Here is a 20,734-nt window from a genome sequence, read left to right on the forward strand (position 1 = left end):
ATGTTGTATTGTTTCCTTAGGATAGCATAATTTATGTGTATGTGTAAGATTATATGTGTTTCATTGCATTTGTGTGTGGTGGCTGTGTGAGTGTGTGTTTTAGTGTGTGTTCAGACAGGAGGTTGCCACAGCCTGGTCACAATTCATTTAATTTACACTGTGTGCTCTCTAGCTCTGACAGCGGCTGGAAAACAGATTTGAGGGCACTTGTGCTGAGTCAAGGGCAGTGCAGAGAGGGCGATTCAGAGAGGGACACATCAACCAGGGAAGGGCACTGCAACCGCCCTGCAGGGGTCTCTCCGAAACGGATCTTAAAGCATCAATACGGAGTTCTGTTTCAAAACTAGTAAGCTAACTACCTAAACGGCATGCAAAAACCTTGCGAAAACCACCAAGAGACTGACACTGATAGAAGCTTGCCAACACACTAACTGGTGTCTTTTGGCAGTCTAGCTGGCAATGTCATGCGTGTGAAAGCTTTTCTTCCATTTTTGCACGGTGTACCAGCCCGTTGCACAGAACTAAATAGGGCATATCCTGGATGGCTAGTGGGGAAGACACAGGTGTTTATCTGTCCTTCACATGACTATATGCTATCAAAATGAATTTGAGTATGGTACCAAAACTAGTTGCCTATAAAACCATACCTCAAAAATTGTAAAATTGTTGCATAGTGTTACTTTAAGCCAGGCCATAAAAATGCCTGCTGTCTTATACTGCCCTTCCTCCCAATGTGAGGCCCGTTTTCAGACCATGTAGACAGCTGCAGTGTAACAGAAAACGGACACATTCCCACAAAGGTGTGCTAAAACCTCAGCTGTGCATATATATAGTGTAAGGCACACTTATGATGCCATGTATTACTAGACCAAGTACACAAGATTCAATTTACTTAATATTGCTGTTGACTATGGTATCTGGGATCTATATCCATGTAAAACATCTGTGCACAGTAAGTAATGAAACTATATATATACTTTATTGTAGAGCCTACAAGAAATGATATCTGAAAACCAAGAAATTGGTGCATTCTTTTGAAATGAGCGAGTTAGACCTTTAATTAACCTAATCAGGGCCACTTGGTTCTTGGTAACGTGGAACAGATTTAAATTCATAAATTAAGGTTCGCTCCTTGTTTCATGTCCTGGTCAAACACACATACACACACACAAATACATACTCCTCAAGGAGCTTCTAGCTTAATTAACCAGTACAGTCAAATTTAATAGTTGCGTGATCGTTTAACTTATTGATGGGCCACTTGAGAATAGAAGATAATAATAAAATTGACACGAGTTAACAAATCATATTTCTCGAACTAAGCAGGAAAAGACATGGAAAATTACACCAAAACACCTTACAGCTCCCATTGACGTTTTCATCTAATCAATATGGTCACATTCAAAGGCATGATAGGGTAGAACATGTACCACTCATGCCAATAGATTAGCATGTTGAGACTCGATAAGCAAAATGGTCACATAAGACTGTAGAATATCATCTGAGGTTAGAGAATAATGAAAAAGGTACGTTTTTTGTTGAACACAAATATTAGCACTCCTGGCCATTGCTATGGATACAGCAGATAAGATAGCCCGCATGTTGTCTTGGAAACTGTAGCCATGAAATCAAAAGCAGCCAGCATCTAGCGACACACAATGTGGAAACCATTCTTGCTTGAGTTGAATGAAGCCAGCTCACTGCAGCCTAAATCCAAGGAGAAAAAAAAAAAAACTGCCTTTGGTAACTAGGTCCAATGTCCAGCCTGTGTTTTTCACTGCAGCAGTATCCTGTGTGCCATTGCTAAATGGTTGTGGCAACTCCTTCACTGGCAAGCATATCTAATGGGAAAAACAGACATCCACCACTGTCCCCAGCCTGGCCTGGGGGGGCGGGAGGGGGGTAACAAAAAGGACCCCCGGGGGAGGATTAAGAGACAGTGGTGTGGACACTGTTAAACACTGAAGTGCACGAAGTGAGACTGAGTCACCACAGTTAAAGCGTCCTCTTAAGGTTGTGAAGACATTCATCTTGATTTAGCTTGTACGTAAGGGCCAGGGAAATGGCTTCAACTGGGGGTGGCTGATGGCTTAATTGGAGAATAGACTGTTGTTACAGTCTGTCTGAACCCTTTCCCCTGGAGGTCATGGCTAGGTCATGGAGCGGGACAGATGATGAGCAGCTGGTCAGAAGTCATTTTTAGGGGTTTGGGGTTTCTGTTGTGGATTAAATTCACATCCATTCTATTGCCTCATTTCCTTACAGGGAAACTTCAACCATACTTTAACATATGTGGATTAATTCAGTTGTTTGTCATCAAAGAACAGGGTTCCCCCTCATGTTATTTCATAACTTGGTTTCAGAAAGGTGGAGTGTTGCCTGTTGGACTGATTTACATGATCATTGTAGAAATGAAAACACTCTTCATTTGCTTTTCGTCTGCTTTGTTGGCAAGAACCAAAAAGAACCACAAAGAACCACAGCACCTAATGGTTCATCCTCCCTACATCATGCATGAACAACAACCCGCCACCACAAACAACACTATTACTGTAATACAACATGAGGACTTCATGGGAAAATGGCTAACTCATGCTGCTAAAAGCTTCTTCGTAGTGAACTGTAAGTGTTCTGTTGTATGGCATCTCTATGTGTGATGTGTTTGAATGCATGGTAAATTAGGCAATTAATGTACATAATCTGTAATGCTTGTGCCCATAAAGGAAACAGCATCATACCCCAAGGATTACTGCCATCTTTAAGACTAAATTCGATCTAACTTAACAATCTACAGACATTTCATTACATAAAGAAGTATTGTGACTAGTCTTGCTATCAAACTTAGTAGGCTAGTTCTTTCAGCACCTTTAATCTAAGTCCCAAGTGTTCCCTATCATACAGTTTATGTGAAACAGAAGCCTGGGCTCTGTATGTAGAGCTGTTAGCATTCCCTACAGTATCCACAGTATCCCTTTTATACACAATGCTATGTCTTAATGTCTCAACCCTATTGGCTTCCGTGGGTCCGGATTGACTTAGCCCCACCGCACTCCCGACTCGACCTCTCTGGGAAAGCGCTCTGCCCTCCGCTGGGGCCTGAGCAAATCTCCCTGGGCGTTTTGGTGACCGTCTGAAGACCGGAGAGAGAGAGAGAGCTTCCCGGTCAGAGAAGACACAAAAGACCAGCCCAGTGAGTCGCTGAGGGGGTAAAATCGATCCTAACTGCTGGGAGATCAATAGCAATAATGGTGACGCTCGTGTTTGGCCCTGACCTAACGGAGACGGATGAATAGCATCTGGGGAGCCGTACTGCGTCGGCTGAATAGCATCTGGGGAGCTGTACTGCGTCGGCTGAGTGGCGGATCTAGTGTGAGTGAAGGAGAGGTTCCTCCAACTCCTCCTCCACGGTCACTCACGTTGACAAGAGGCTGCTGCCTTTGGCGAGAACGTTTGTTTAGTTTTGCAGTCGGCTAAATGAGTCTGTGGTCCCGTTAATTAACTGCCATTTGAGGGAACGCCTAATGCCTTGACTTTTTGTTGCCGTTATTCTTCAATGAGTTTTTTGTCTTCAATTTTTTGTGGTGAATAGTATTTTTGTTATCTTGTTGTAGTAGGAGCATTGGACACCACTTTTTAAATAGTGCATTTTTTTCTATTAAAAGGGAGTTCCTTTGACTCTTGTCGCTTACAGTTCTGCTCATGCCTTTGACTGTGTTGATAATCAGAACTTATCACATGAAAGTGAGACAGAGTCAGCCATATTTACTAGGGTTGGCGCCTCCAAAAATCTCAAAGAAATATTTGCAGTTGGCAAAGACGTGGCACACAGAAGGCCTGTGGTTCAGTACAAACTAAAAGATACAGTGGCAGGCAGCTGCCAGGAGACCTAATCAGCAGACTGAACGCTCACCATTGTCAGTTTCCTAAACTTAAATCTGCCTCTGTAGCAATAGTACACATGAACTGCTATGTCCCATCCCAACGTGAAACACTGAAGAATGATTAGGAATTCACTCACAGCTGTAGAAGCTGTTTTTCACACACTGAGTCAGTTTGTGCTCCCGCTCACTTTGTCCCACGATAAAAATAAATGGATGTTTTTACTCTTTAGATTGGATTTCGATTCAACTTTATCGCCTCGCTCCAGTATGTCAACATTTCAGTCAACTGGACAGAGTCGAACTATCCTCCCCAGTCCACACAATCATGACCCTGTGTATGGACACTATGCAGGCAGAGAGGAGACGAGCAGCTAACGGTAGCTGTGTTTTTTTTTCTGCGTATCCAGAGCTGCTGTTTGAGTAATTAGTCACGGTTCGGTAATTAATCTCACAAATCTCATTCGTCTTAGCCCTGGAGTACTGCAACCAATCAGTCAATACCTGATTTATCACTCTGATGTTAGAGGGAGGCGAGATCAATTGACTTTTCCGACAGCAGAGAGAGAGAGAGAGAGAGAGAGAGAGATGGTGTTTTTGTATGTGGGAGGGGGTGGGAATGGGGGGAATAGGAGGTAGAAACCAGGAAGAAGGAGGAAGTAAAACAAGAGAGTACACGATAAAGACAGTATTCATTTTTGCAAACCCGTGCCAGAAAAGTATTTTCTCTGAAACTGCAGCGCAGCATCGTGCTATGTTTACACATTGGTTGAACTGCAGTCTGTTCCAATTATGCTAATCTTTTCCCAGAAATCTTATGTCAGACAGGTTAACGACCCTCTAATCCAGAGTCATGGCTTCTCCAAAAGGGAAATTAGGGGGAGAATAATTCCTCTCAATCCTACAATCAACATCCTTGGATTTTATCCCTGACACAACGGCGTTTTGTTGGCTGGGCCCGCTGTCTCTGGACACGTCGCAGTTTCTCTCTTCTCTGGCTCGACATCCTTTAGTCTTCAGAGCGCATCCCGTCGTGACTGACATGCACGTCTGCTGTCTTAGAGGTCTGTCTTATTTCTCCCATTTTTTTTTTCTTTTCTCTCGTTTTTAAAAAAAAAAATTTAACAGAGACTCCTTCTGTTTTGCGTTAGTGAGGATGAACCTCTGCAGCTCTCTAGTCAGAGGAAGCAATTAGCGGAGGAAGTGGGGAGCCTGGAAGGGGCTCATCCCCCTGGTCCGGCTCCCAAGGAGAGGTCACTGGAATGGGTGCTAGGGAACTGGGGAATGCCTGGAGCCACTGGTCCAACACTGGGGCTGGCTGAGGCGACCCCAGGCCTCTACCACATTTGTAGACTTTAGATATATAACTAAGTGACTTTGTTTTTTTAGCAGGGTACCTGGAAAGTGCTTTGTCAGCTTAAAAAAAAAAGAACTCAACAACAACAACTCAAAACAAAGCTGATTTTTTTCTTTTTTTTCACTGTGACATGAATTTGTGAAAACAAAAAGAGAGAAAGCCATGCACAGAAATACACTTCTGGTTACCCGTTTTTTGGAGACATCTGATCTTTCGTCTGTGGGGGGCTGTAACACACAGCCAATTAATAAGGTATTACAAAATGTGGCATTGGTATAGCTGTGAAACCTCTAACTACAATCATCACCAAATCGGGATAATGTTTCACAAATGAGTGTGAATCGTCTGCATTTTTCAGGGGCCTCAGAGGAGCACAGATACTCTGCTTCCATCTTGACAGACAGGCTTAATGACAGCACAGACACCAACACTGTAACTGATTACTGAGGGGCCAATGCCATATTCAACAGGTCACTGCTCTCTCCTCCCCTCACCATCCTGCATGGCTAAGCATCAGTGCCCAGGTGTGTGTGTCCTGTAGGTGGGTATGTGCGTTTGTACATGTGTGTGTGTGTGTGTGTGTGTGTGTGTGTGTGCGTGTGTGTGTGTGCTCAGGCTGCAGGTGGTTATGTGCCTTTGTCCTTGTGAAGGTGTGTGTGTCTGTGTGTGTGTGTGCATGGTAGTGGGGTGATGTGTGTGACAGGAGTGTGTGGGTATGTGTGTGTGTGTGTGTGTGTGTGTGTGTGTGTGTGTGTGTGTAAGTTTGTGTGTGTGAGTGTGTGTGTGTGTGTGTGTGTGTGTGTGTCTGTGTGTGTGTATCAGAGACCAGTGGCTACCTGAGAAAGGCTCATAGTGTTCCAGCCGGCTACTCTCAGGTGAGGCTCATGTGGGATCCTCTTACGCACACCCAGCTGGCCGGGGAAACGATCTCCATCTTTAAAGTTTAGCTGCATATTAGACTACTATTACACACAAACACACACACACACACACACACTCACACACACACACACACACACATGCAGTGGAATACCTAAGGTATGGCAGGTAAGGCCCTGGGCTCCACGTGAAGGAGGGAGACACTGAACGGTTTCTATTAGAGCTTTCCTTGAATAGTGAAACAAATGTTTTTCTTCAGATGTATTTGCTTAACACACTTGGACTAAAACAACAGACATTGCATCCCTAAGAGCAAAGACTCCACGTTCATCTGTGCTTCTGATCATGCATTAAAGCCCTGAAAAATAATATATCGCTGATCGAGAGTACGTTTTGGTTCATCTGTCATTCATCATGTCATTCAAGCAGCAGGTCTACACCCTTGGCACACGCCCATTCTGTGTAAGCACGAGAGAGAGAGAGAGAGAGAGAGAGAGAGAGGGAGAGAGGGAGAGAGAAAGAGAGAAAGTGCACCTGTTACAGGGCTTGTTATCGTTGGCATCTGGTGGTCTCACTAAAGCAAGACCTGAAGGCTTTGGCTATAAGAAGCTTTTTCAAAAAGAAAAAGGACGAAGTCAGGGAGGCGCAGGGTAGACGGCTAGAAGAGGTGGAGGAAGACTTATCTACTGGTGCTGACCATTTGGGCAAGAATGAATGTATGGGTGGCCTATGGCGATGTCCATGTACCGTCTCAGTGTGATCTAGCATAAACATGTTCTCATATAGACAAGCAGTGTGGTATAATGGACGGGGTAATGTTCCTGTGAGTCAGTCAGACGACAATAGGCTGTCTGTAGGCGTACTGTTTCTGTCTCAAACGGTGTCAAAATGGTACATTGAGCTGCCAGAATTCAAAAACCTTTCAGGGGTTGATGATGCCCCCGGACCCCCCTACAGGTCTGGGCTAAGCCCCAAATGTTTTTCAGCTCCTAGCAACACCGCTGCCAATGATGCTCTTCCGTAGGGAGTGTGAGCTATGTACGTCCCGTACTTGTCAGCCCTCATTACCACTTCATGGCCATATTTGGGTCCTGTATTTTTGAGTGGATATTATGGTAAAGTTCTCTAAAAGATGGACGTCAGATGTGTGGACAGAGGTGCAATTTCAAGGTTTGCCCCAGGCGTTATTTTCTGTAGATATGACCCTGCACACATGAACTAAGATAAGGGAACAGTGAGAGTGAGAGAGAGGGAGAGGGAGGTTGTTTTTAAAGCCTCCCCACATCCGTCCATATAGAGGGAAAGAGACAAAGACAGAGGGACAGGGAAAGAAAGAGACAGACACAGGGAAAGGGAAAGAAATAATCGGACAGAGGGACAGGGAAGGAAAGACACAAAGACAGCGATGGTAAAGAAAGAAAAGAAAAGAAGACTTTCAGGAGGACAGAGAGAAGGAGGATTTTTGGGAGAGCGCTGCCGAGGGGAGGGCAATGTGTGTGTATGTGTGTGTGTGTGTGTGTGTGTGTGTCTGTGTGTGTGTGTCTGTGTGTGTGTGTTTGTGTGTGTGTGTGTGTGTTGAAGGGGGTGTGGGGTTGGGTTGGCGTTAGCCCTCCAGCTGAGAGTTCACAGAGAGGTCCCACAGCTGTGCATCTCTAGGGAGCCGAGCAGGGGCTTATGGGTAGTCCGGCTCGCACACGCCAGCGCCGAGTGAGCGAGCGAGCGCAACAAGGGCAGCCCAATGACTCCTCACCCGCGTCTCCCACCGCCGAGACGACCGCGCGCTCAAAACAGAAACTCCCTTATGATGCTATCGTTCCTATTCTCCCTCTGAAAGAGACAGAGAGAGACACTGATGAATCAGGAGTCACGAGTTTGTCTCCTGCCTCTTCTCCTCAGCTTCCCCTTTCACACATCTCTCCTCTCTCTCTCTCTTTTTGCTCTTCCTCTTTTTATTTTTACGTCGGTGGCAGTGGGTGTCTTGTGTGAGGTAAGGGATCTGACGCCTGTGGACGGGGACTGACATTTTGACGGCGCCCCCGTGCCCACCAGCGTGACATGGCCAGGAACACGCATCAGAGATGACTTCATAATGGGGCTCCCGTTTGCGGCTGGTCAGGTTATACCTCACTACACGAGGCTCCATGGGGGGTGGAGGGGGGGTGGAGGTGCTGAAAAGGGGGGGGGGGATAAAGAGTAGAGAGGAGAGATAAGAGGAGACGAGAGGAGAGAGAGTAGGGGGAAAAAAGAAAGGAGAAAAGAGGTGTGGAGAGAAAATTAAAGGAGAGGAGAATAATGGAGAGTGCAGCATAAGAGAAGAAGAGAAGAGAGAAGGAGAAAAAGGAAAGGAGAGAGGGCAGGGAGTGGTGGAGTGTTGAGTGAAGGGGAAAGGAGATTTCACAGGAGAATTACACGCAGTAAAGCGCATTGTAATCTCAAACAGACTCTGGGGGCATGGAGTTGTTCACATTTGAATTGTTCCCTTTTGGGGGGATTTTTATTTTTACGGCTGAATTTCTCTTACACGTACGCCCACCAGGAGGGATGAAGTTAAAAAGTGAAAGGGTTGACTTTAAAAGTTACCACCAGAGAAAGAGGTTTTTTTTACACCTCCCTCTCTCTCTTTCTCTCAGTGTTAAGTTCTTGAGCAGAAGGTCTTTCGCAGCCTTTCAAAACTCAAAACTTGCGCCGCGTTTACCTTATTTAGCACTTCAGCTCTGTATTTATTTGAAAGGGTTTCTCGATAAGCTTGGCTAAAGCAAATATCATTTGTACCAAGTGGCTGTTGATTAATGAGTTTTGGTGCTGCGGTGACAGACAGTTCTTATTCTATACATAATCTGTTATTTTTAAATCTCCGAGCTGATAATTCAGCTTTAAATAATGGCGACGAAACCCAGTGTAAAAGTGTGGCACTCCCTCGTGTAAACACACGTTTCCTTTTAGCTGGTGTTTGGGTGGGTGTGATTACTTTCCATTCGCTGCCATCTTCTCATTCTGCAAATGACTCAAATGTATATACAGCCTTATATAGCTCATGAGGCAGTCATGAGGGTATGATCAGCCCACCACAAAAAACAGTAGTATTACAAAACACGTCCACCATATTTACGGTGGCTTTTGTGGTTGGCTACCTTTGACTAACTCTCTTTTTTTTCCAATAACCTTTTTGATTCGGAGATAAGATTAGACAAAGAAAAAAAAAATGTTCGAAACATGTGCGTAAGTGCTCGTGCTCCCCGGTCTATTCTTGTCCCTGCTAGTTAGAAGTGTTCCAGCAACCTGACACTGCATAAATATTTGTCCAACATGGACGTGCCCCCATTCAGGCGATACTGTCAGCAGTAACCCGATCACGACCCCCTCCCTCCCCCTTTCCCTAACTCTCCCTTGACCACCACAATCCCCGCAGAGTAACCCTACCCAGGCTCTTGTGGTCATTATTGATAGCCTAGTAAGTGTTACCGTTACAAACCAATTACTATGTTATTAAACATTGATGCAATATCCTACAAATATCCTTGCCATCACCCCACCCACCCACATACACACACACACACACATCTACACACACACACACACCCACACACCCACACACACACACATACACACACACACACACACAGACACATAAACCCCCATTCCTCCCACGTCCCCCCCCCCCAACACACACACACACACACACACACACACACACACACACACACACACAGATATGCACCTTAAAACATACAACTTTCTACATTCTCATGGCTTACTTTCCCACTGGTGCTTTCCCTCCTTTCTTCCCATTTTCTCTGTGGCCTCACTCTTTCCATCAAGGGAGGAGGAGGAGGAGGAGGAGGAGGAGGAGAAAATGACAGCTGGCAGTCTGTGGTGGCATCAGGGGTGGGGGGGGGGGTGGGGGGAAATGTGGTGTCGGTTCAAGAGGTAAAGAAGTCAAGAGGTGAACAGGGTGTCCTCGCGGTGACTCTGGTGGGAAATCTGGTGACCCGGGAAAGTGATATCACACCGCTGACGGGGTGACGGGAAAGAGGAAGAGAGAGAGAGAGAGAGAGAGAGAGAGAGAGTTGCCACCTTTCTACATGTGGGTTAGCTGATGAAAGAAAGAACAGAAATGTGTCACTGGGTTACTCCCTGTCATCTGAACACACACACACACACACACACACACACACACACACACACACACATAACACATGTACATGTACATGTTGAATATGCGTGACTCATAAGCACGTCTAGTGCCACTATAGGAGCCACTGCACTGCACCAAAACACTGGCAGCCGTCCCATTCCACAACTCTAGTTCCACAACGCGCTAGTTTCACAGCAACACCCACAATAATCACACCCAATTCACAGTCTCTTTCACTCTCACAACCCCATGTGTCCTGTCTCCTTTTACTTCTCTAGTCTACGCACATATTTACACACACACACATGATACACACATGATACACACATGATACACACACACACACACACACACACACACACACACATGATACACACAAACTCTCTCTCTCACACACACACACACACACACACACACATTATACATTATGACGGGGGCGACAGTGGTACAGGAGGTAAAGAAGGCGGTTAGTAATCAGAAGGTTGCTAGTTCGATTCCCTGTTGAAGCGTCCTTGAGCAAGACACTGAACCCCTAATTGCTCCTGATGTGCAGTGTGCCATCAGTGTAAAAAAAAATGTAAAATGTGTATACATAAGTAAGTCGCTTTGGATAAAAGCGTCTGCTAAATGACTAAATGTAAATGTAAATGTATACACACACACTCTCTCCCTCACACACACATGATACACACACACACACACATAATACACACACACTGTCTCCCTCACACACACACACACATGATACACGCACACACCCCATTCCACCCCTGGCCCTACGTCACAGCTCCAGTGCTGGCGCATCCTTTGGCCACTGATAGAGAGGGAAACAGGCCCTTCCTTCCTAGGAAGGATATGTACCGGCTGCACGTCCTCCTGGTCCTATGAGAATGTCTGACACACCCACAGGCCCGTCGTCCAGGCTCTGCACACAGAGGGGCCTGGGCAGTGGAGGCCCAGCGCACTGGGGTGACTCAGGGAGTAGCGCGGGGAGCTATAGTTAGCGCTGTGTGTGCAGGGCCTGGCAGCAGAGCGCTAGCCTCAAAAGACGCAGCTAAGCGGATGGTTTGTGTGGTGTGACAGCGCTGCTTAGCCACATGAAAGGAAGGAAGGGAACCTACTAGTTTGGTTGTCATGGTTTCTGACGCCCACATGTTTCTTCTTTCCCCCCCCCCCCCCCTTTTTTTTGTTGTTTGAAATGTCAGTTTGCACAGTCTGTCTGTCTTTTCCAGTCTTCTCTTAAATGCCTTCCCACCTTAGAGCACTTAGATAGACAAGATATAGCCTGGTGCAATGAAACATTTTCAAACTGTAATATGTTAAAGAACACAAAACTCACAACTTCTTTACTTTTCTTTTTCTGTTCTGTACAGCAGTGAGAAAGTCATGGTCATGATGTGGGTATGTGTTTGGGTTCATGAATCGAAAGACGCAGGCAAATGCCAACACCGTGGTACAGCTGCATTAGTCACCAAAGTACTCTAGACTTGAACATCATTCCACCTATTTTTCAGGCGCTGTCTATCACTGTTGCTATGGGGATTGTCACTGAATTATCAAAACAAACTCACTCACATTTTTGAACCCAGTCCCAGTTGAATTTCCTTAAATCAGAAATGCTTTGTAAAATAAATTAACATGTCACTGACTGTGTGTGCAGTGTGGCTGATAATTGGGTCCTCCCTGTATTAATGCCTAGTACGGATGGAATAAAGGGTGGTGTTCTTGCCAGAGACTCCTGAATGGCATTAGTGTTAGCGCATTAACGCTGCTCCATGTAAACCGTGTGTCCTTGGACTTTGTGCATGGTCATCCTTCCTTTTGAAAGCAAACATTAACTCAATTAAAGTGCACAGTGATTTTTACAGGCTTGATTGCTGTGCTCTTGAGTCCCTCCATTAGCATATGTTATGGCATAAATGTAAAATGTAAGTAAGGATAAAATTAATTCGACTGAATTAAATATTAAAATTTCCCCCACAACTTCAGTAATTATGCTGAAAGTGGTTAGGCTCTCTGCTGAAGCAGTGAAATACACTACACATCTCATAAAAATCTCATAGTGAAAGTCTACCAATTATCATTCTCATCAACCACCTCTCTCTCTCTCTTTCTCATCGCTCTCAATCTATCTTCTATCTCTATATGTTTCTTTTTCCTTTCTCTCTATCTTTCCCTTCCCCATCATCCCTGGCCTGCAGTTTCCCTGACACTCAGTGGAGGACAGATAGTCATTAGCGCTAGCACGTTAGCCAGGCACATGCTACCACTGAAGTTTATGGAGATTTATGTGTCTCCCCTCGCCTCTAATTGCCTCCCGCCACAGTGGGCAGTCTTGTTCTTGTCGGGGCTGGGGCTGGGTCCTTTCCGTCAGGCCTGCTGCTGATAATGGCCTAAGCAGGTGGGCTGGAGCATTGTTTACGTCTGGCCTTTATGGAGGCAAATGGTGTCTTCACACCAGCGCTGGAGTTCAGAGCGGGGAAGAGGAGCAGAAAGGAGAGCGAGCGGGCTTCCTCCGTGGGTCGTAAAAGTTTAGCCGTGACACCTCAACTTGGACTTCAGATGGCAGCATGGAGATGAAGGGGGTGGGAGCTGAAAAGCATCAGTGGAGGGAAGGCAGTTAGGCATTTAGCCGGCTTACAAGGGCAGCCATTTTGTGGAGAAAATGGAAGCAAAGATCTTGGCAATAATGTCCCATTTGAATGGTGCCCAGTAATAAATGTATTTGTCACCATTTATGTCATGCTGGCAGGCCGGCATAAATGTGTATTTTATATATTGATGGGTGGAGTTACAGATTTAATTATAGATAAAACTTTGTTTTGGGCACGAAATGTTACGAAATAAACGAGATTACAGTTTGAAGTGGTAAGTTTTGTCTATCCTGGTGTCAATATTGGTATCCGTTTCATTCTTACATGGAGGACACGTTGCCTAAATTCTGATTAAAGATTATAAACCCAACTTCATTCAAGACTATAATTAAAAAAAAAACACAATAGAATGAAACAACTATGCAGCACACTGCACACCAGTGTGCACCACACGAAGAGAAGACTAAAATACCAATCACACCAAGAGGGAAACAACATTTTACTAATATTGTAGACACCACAGATTATAGTCTCCTATGTTGGCTCTATGGCATCTCACCAGCCTCCATGTTGTTTTAAGTTTGGCAGTGGCCCCTCTCCTTCAAATTCAAGGTCACATTCACAAATCCCGTCGACGTATTCAGCTGTCTTTGTGTGTTTTGTCCACATTTGGTTTCGTCAGTAGTGGTGTGGTTAGTCTCTGGGTTGAATTGAACCTTGTTTTTAGTCGCTCTGCAGAATCTGCAGCGCGCGCCATGCTGAGAGCTGGACCCTCACACACTGAGCATTTGTCAAGATGGAGGCACCAGGTCCAATTGGACTGAGCCTGTGTTTCGCTGGGTGGTTTGTCAGGCTGAGGTCTGTTTTGTGAAAGCTGGCCACGAGTTTTACTGTCGTGCCGAGAAACTGCCGGGCACGCACTGGACAAATCTGGCACCATCGGTCACAACTAAACAACAGCGAACAGAACCTTGGAAACAGGCTAACTTGAAATTGCGCAAGCTGGCCGACGGGCTAGAACTTGTTAATTTCTTGGAAGTCTTACGAAACTAATTATATTTGCTTTTATGGTCATATTTATAGATATTCATGAATGTTTTTGTACAAGAGTCAACGTTAAATAGAGGTGACTCTCTAACAATTCCAATAAACAAGTTAAGGGCAGGAGTCAAGGTTTGGATTTCTGCATCTGTCCAGAACCCCCAAAGAGAACCGCGAGAGAGAGTAAGAAGAGGGACAAATCAAGCTCACTAAGCTATTTAAAGTTACACATCTCACTCTGGTCACTTCTCTCCATTCCACCTTGCATTTAGATGTAAAAAAATGTCCTGACAAGCCCCTGGAAAGAAAAAAAGTTGTGAAAATCATGAACGTGATGGAGTGGGGTTTTTTTTCCCTCCCTGGTCAGGCCATTAAAAACCAGGCTCATGATTTTTGCAGCGGAACATATTCCTTTCCGAAGCTCATCTGATGAGTCGGGGAAAGGCCTGTCAGGCAGGCAGGCAGGCAGGCAGGCAGGCAGGCAGGCAGGAAGTGCACTAATGACTGGGAACAGCTCGGGCACTTAGGGTATGAATATTGGATATACCCAGATGAGTGCACTTTGAGGGCTCAACCTGTAGCCGCATGCATGTTCGTCTCACAGTTCTTGCAAACAGAGCTATGCCCATCACTGACCTGAGCTGTCCCATCAACGGTGTGTGTGTGTGTGTGTGTGTGTGTGTGTGTGTGTGTGTGTGTGTGTGTGTGTGTGTCTGTGTGTGTGTGTGTGTGTCTGTGTGTGTGTGTGTGTGTGTGTGTGTGTGTGAGTGTGTGAGGGAGAGAGTGTGTGTGTAAGGAGCACAGGAGTCATAGACAGACAGGTGAGGTGTGAATTGTGCCACAAGGAAACACTTTCATGGTACACCTGAGTATGACCAGTGTCTGTGCATGTGTGTGTGTGTGTGCATATGTGTGTGTAAAAAACACTTTCACGGTACACCTGAGTAAGACCAGTGTCTGTGCAGGTGTGTGTGTGTGTGTGCATATGTGTGTGTGTGCATGTGTGTGTCTAAAAAATGAGAGAGAAAGAGAGAAATACAGAGAAAAGCTGAGGGTACAGAATAAAGTTCCAGCATGAATGGATGCATGTCAGACACAGCTGTCTGTGTGTGTGTGTCTGTGTGTGTCTGTGTGTGTGTGTGTGTGTGTGTGTGTGTGTGTGTGTGTGTGTGTGTGTGTGTGTGTGTGTGTGTGGGTATGTGCGTGCGTGTGTGTGTGTGTGTGTGCTCAGGCTGCAGGTGGTTATGTGCCTTTGTGCTTGTGAAGGTGTGTGTGTCTGTGTGTGTGTGTGCATGGTAGTGGGGTGATGTGTGTGACAGGAGTGTGTGGGTATGTGTGTGTGTGTAAGTTTGTGTGTGTGTGTGTGTGTGTGTGTGTGTGGTTGTGTGTGTGTGTTTGTGTGTGTGTGTGTGTGGTGTCTGGAGCAGCAGAGGCAGACGTGTGGGTGAGATGCGTGGTGGTTTTGTGTGACTCACCTCGTCTGAGTGGGTCGACTGCGCAAACATACAGGCCTTTATGTTTGTGGCACGCAGTCTGTATGTGGGGCAGATGAGCGATAGGCACAGTCGGTACAAGGGTGAGCCCTTTGATGGGTACAGGTGTCTTATAGGACAGACGTCGGGGGGAATCTCCAGCGGACTAATGGAGCACTCTATTTCTGTTCATCATGTTTTCATAATGTACACCTGGGCTAAAGTTAGACGAGGCTAGGTGAGGTGAGGTAGCTCGGTTGGTGACGCACACTCATATGTAGAGTTCTCTTGAATCAGAATTCCAGTCAAAGGTCTGCGTTCACTGTGACTGGAATTCTGATTCAAAGAATTAATTCATTATTTGTACGTTCGTGTTAATCATCAGCCAAAAGATCAAGATTGACGCATTATCAATCCATCAGTGACAATAATTTCTTTCTCACATTTACTTGCTTCCCGTAGTCTCAGGAATTCCCCCTGCTAGCATCCGGCGCGACTACCAGGTCTTAAAGCTGGCAGAGAAGGCAGTCAAGGAGGATAGCCTGGTCCCTCCCGTCCATGACGATACCATCCCCCAGCGCTTACGAAGGCAGCACTTTGCTACCAAAGCTGCAGCGCTCCGCAGGCAAGGTCCACCCTCCACCTCTTGGGTGGAGCAGAAATAGCAGCGAGAATGGAGAAGCTCACACACCAATCTGCACACCTTCATCGATTCCCCATCCACAGAGCCAAGCGGCCACCACCTAAGCCGCAAGGCCTGGACTCGCCTCAACCATCTCCGCACTGGATGGGGAAGGACTCGGTCCTTCCTCAAGATGGTTGGCGCTTGTGAAAATTACTTAGGTGAGTGTGCCGCTCCCCTATCCTTCAGGAATGCCCAATCTTCAAGCCAATGGGCTAGACGGTCTCCTCGCTCTCGACCACGCTAGTATTAAGTGGTTGGAGGATGCAGACATCCCAGTCTGAATTGTGAAAAACAAAAAACGAACGACAACGACAAGACATGGGATGGGGAGATATTACATTGTGAGGATAATAAAGCAGCCGCTAGACTCCTCACCAATCACGTTCCTCCAGTCAATAACAGTTTGCTACGCAGCACTTTGATATTGCCATCCATCTGCAGTAGGAAATAGCTGTCCAGATTTCCCAACTCCACCCAGTCGTGGAATCCCTCTCTGTCTTAAATAATCACTTTCTCATCAAAGGCACTCATGTCAGGCTGGTGTGGCGTCCTGTAAGAAACTGCCGAATTAATGAACATATTTGGTGTTTGCATTATCTTTACAGAAAATAAAAAAGACCAAAAAAGTGTTAAACATTCTTCCATGTAGCCAGCCATTGTAGCCACTTGACTGCCTTGGCCCTTTCCAAATACTTGACTGCCTGGCACTCTTCAAATAAGCTACTCTCAGCTCCTCTGATTGTTCATCCAGTTTCTCTGAACATCTCAAAGGAGTCCCCACATGCTTGGCACTGGTTGAGATCCTACCAATCCATATGAGCTGGGTTTAGACTCCAGTGGCTTAAGGCCAGGTCATCTGACACAGTACTCCATCACTGTCCTTCTTGTCAAATAGCTCCCTTACAGTCTGGACGTGTGATTTGGCACACTGTTGAATCAAGAACAAATTACCCAGCTAAAGTCCTAAAGGCCCGAATGAAAGCTTTAGGTCCCATTCTGACTGAATGTGCTTTCAGTCGCCCACACATCACTCCATACATCTCCTATGGCGACGTGGAAACAGTATTTACCTCCTCTGCCTTCTGTAGAGACTGCAGCGTTTCTTACACGGCACAAGGCAGACGTAGACATAGTAATGAGGATGAGGGGGGGGGGGCTGTATTTTCCAAGCCTACAATTTCACTCGTGTTCTACATGACAAACAATATTCTGCACTCTAAAGTAATGTGTACCTGGAACTTAAGAAATTATATATATTTCAGATTTTTTTTTTTTTTTAAGTTTGAAGCGCAAGTCTTTCAGGGTTCTTGAAAAAGTCAGACAGATGCGTCCAAACTTTTGGCACCGCAATTGACGAGGCAAAGTGCCTCATTAAAGTCATAAGCTTGGCAATTAGGCTAATGGTAGTCTCTCAGCTTTCCACTGCTAACATGAGCCTGCGCTGGATTTCAGGAGGCATAGGCCAGGGTGGATACTATGAAGTCCCATCTGTTGGGATTTGTGTGTGTGTGTGTGTGTGTGTGTGTGTGTGTGTGTGTGTGTGTGTGTGTGTGTGTGTGTGTGTGTGTGTGTGTGTGTGTGTGTGTGTGTGTGTGTGTGTGTGTGTGTGTGTGTGTGTGTGTGTGTGTGTGTGTGCATATGTATGGGCATGAGTGCAGGTGTGTGTTTGTGTGAGTAAAGCAGTGCATGTGCATATGCATGTGTAGAGCAGAAGCTTGATAAACAGCCGTCTCCAGCCCCAACCCCAGCGTTTGTCCTGAGGCCAACCCTTCCTCTGCACATTCATCGAGCAATTTAGCAAAGGCCAGCTCTCTCCGTCTCATCCTCGTCTCATCTTCGTCTCAAATGCCACTCTATCCCTCCAATTCAGCCATGACCACTGCTGGACACACACCACACTCTCACGTGTGTGTGTGCACCTCAGCCAAATGGATGTCACAAGACCCGGCGCTTTAAAACGGCTCCCAGTGTAGTTAAGGACACGCCACAAAGGAGGAGGCTGGGGTGATGAAGACTAGTTTGGGTGAAGAACAATGACTTAGTCACTCGCTGTGCATGCTTGTCCACAGAATATAAACAAACTGGGGCGATGAGGACTAGTTTGGGTGAAGAACAATGCCTTAGTCACTCGCTGTGCATGCTTGTCCACAAAATATAAACAAACTATCAGAATGTTCCTGTCATGTAATGTTCCCGCCTCTGAGTAGCGCAGGTTGGAGCGTGCTCGCTCAGTCTTAAGGACGCGGAGACCGATGTGTTGACGAGAGCGTGCGAGGGTCGCCACATCGATCTACCTAGGCATTGACTGCTGTGTCGAGGAAAGAAAGAAAAAAAAGAAAAAGAAGCGTGCCCCGGGCGCTCTCGACTTTACACTTGTCACCTCCGATGCGTTCCAGCGGAGCGGCTGCACTCTCCTGCAGGGCTGCAGTCTCACAGCCACACCCGGAGTCCAAACACGTCTCCCAGCCACACCCGGAGTCCAAACACGTGTGGTTTGGCCAATGCACAGCTCTCCCTCACTCCCTCTCTCCCTCTCTCTCTCTCTCCCTCTCCTCCTCGCGCATCCCCTCTGCCTGCCTCTCTTACATTCCTCCTTTCCTGTCTTTCTAGCTATCAATCTGTCTGTCTGTCTGTCTGTCTGTCTGTCTATCTATCTATATATCTATCTATCTATCTATCTGTCTATCTATCTATCTATCTATCTATCTCTCGGCCTGCCTCTCTTACTTTCTCCCTGCAAATGCACATTCCTCCTTTCCTGTCTTTCTACCTATCTATCTATCTACCAACCTATCTATCTATCTAGCTATCTATCTATCTATCCTGGACTTTCTCTCTCTTTTATCATTCCCTACTCTCTCTCTCTCTCTCTCTCTAACTCTCTTTAGCTCTCTTCTCTCTCTCACACACATATCTGTTTGAGTGAATTCACATGGAAATGCTCCAGAGCAAGATAAAAGATCTCTGCAATCTCTTGATCAGTCAATGATCTGTGAAAGCCCATATGGGTTACGCTCCAGCGGGGCCCCCTCTGATGTTGCCGAGGAACAGAGTGACCATCAGCCTCACTCTCACTCCCACTCCCACTCTGAGTGCTTGCCAGGGAGCCGCTCCTGCCGCTTCTCAAGACAACCCCCCTGACGGACCCCCATTCCTGCTCCTGTAGCTAATAAACACCAGAGAGAAAGACTATCAAGCCTCTCCATCAGCCACTCACACACACACACACACACACACACACACACACACACACTACTTCTCCCCTCACACACACACACACACACACACACACACACACACACACACACACTACTTCTCCCCTCACACACACACACACACACACACACACACACACACACACACACATACACATCTCTCTTTCACCATGACAAGATGTCTGCTTGTAGTTTTTAAGCTTTCATAAGCATTTTATAGTTGGGGTCCTTGATAAAGTTTCTGTTAACACATACATGCACAGTATATACAAAATGTATATATAGTTTATTTCTGTTTTTATATCTGTGTTTTTGAGTGAGAGAGAGGGAAAGAGAGAAAGAGAGAGAGAAGAGTGAGAGTGAGATTTAAGAACATACTTGCATAATGCATACTTGTGGAAGGGGTGTGGGTTATGTGTGTGGGTATGTGCCTGTGTGTGTGTGTGTTTGAGATTACTTGTGCAATATGTGCATGTATGTGTGTGTCGATCTGTGTGCTTGTTTGTGTGCGTGTCTGAGAAAGAGAGAGAGAGAGAGAGAGAGTTTTAAAGCTGTAAACTAATGAAACATGCTTATGAAAATAAACTAAATGATTACAGAGTGTACATTTATACTCGGCCAGTACAGAAAACAGCTAAACATCAGGTCACAGAAACGTATAGAATGGTTGTAAGCAACTGAGGCTGCCTCAAGGCCACTGGAATAAAGCCTTGTTTGTCCTTGACCTGCTTGACCTGATGAGCTGTAAAGCTATTGTGCTGATCTCGTCACGATTGCCCACGGCATTCTTCTGAAATTCTCATGATTTAAAGTTTATTTTCTCATGCCATTTGTACTTTAAATAGAGCTGGTTGATTTGCATCTGTGTGTGTGTGTGTGTGTGTGTGTGTGTGTGTGTGTGTGTGTGTGTGTGTGTGTGTGTGTGTGTGTGTGTGTGTGTGTGTGTGTGTGTGTGTGTGTGAGGTTTTTCTTTTTTTTAGGGGGATGATTATGTTGTGTGCCTATACATGATTTAATGTGGCTGGTTTTCTGGGCTGGATGTTTAATCCGTATCTGTAAGGGGAAGCAGTAAATTATTAAAATGGTTTCTGTACATAGGGCCCTGTCTGATTGGCTGCGGCAGCCGGTATCTGATATCTCATAGGTCAAGGGAGTGGAACAGCGAGGGGATCATTAGGATGCATACCCTATGTCTTCACTTAGATGTTCTGAGGTAGAAAGTTCAGGAGAAGCAGACAGAGATGAAGACGCAGAGAGAGAGAGAGAGAGGAGAAACGTGTGTCATGAAAAAGTGACGAGTCAGAGGGAAACAGTAGAGAAAGAAAGAGGGGAAGAGAGAGAGAGGGAGAGAAAGAGAGAGATCAGCAGACAGAGAAAGAGGGAAGAGTAGGAGGAGGGAGATGGAGAGCGAGAAAGGTGTGGAAACTTGATAGCAACTGTGGAGAATGGAAGAACTTACAGTAAAGGAGGCTGAGTGG

The sequence above is a fragment of the Clupea harengus genome, chromosome 12 (genome assembly GCF_900700415.2).
Source record: "Clupea harengus chromosome 12, Ch_v2.0.2, whole genome shotgun sequence".
Taxonomy (NCBI): domain Eukaryota; kingdom Metazoa; phylum Chordata; class Actinopteri; order Clupeiformes; family Clupeidae; genus Clupea; species Clupea harengus.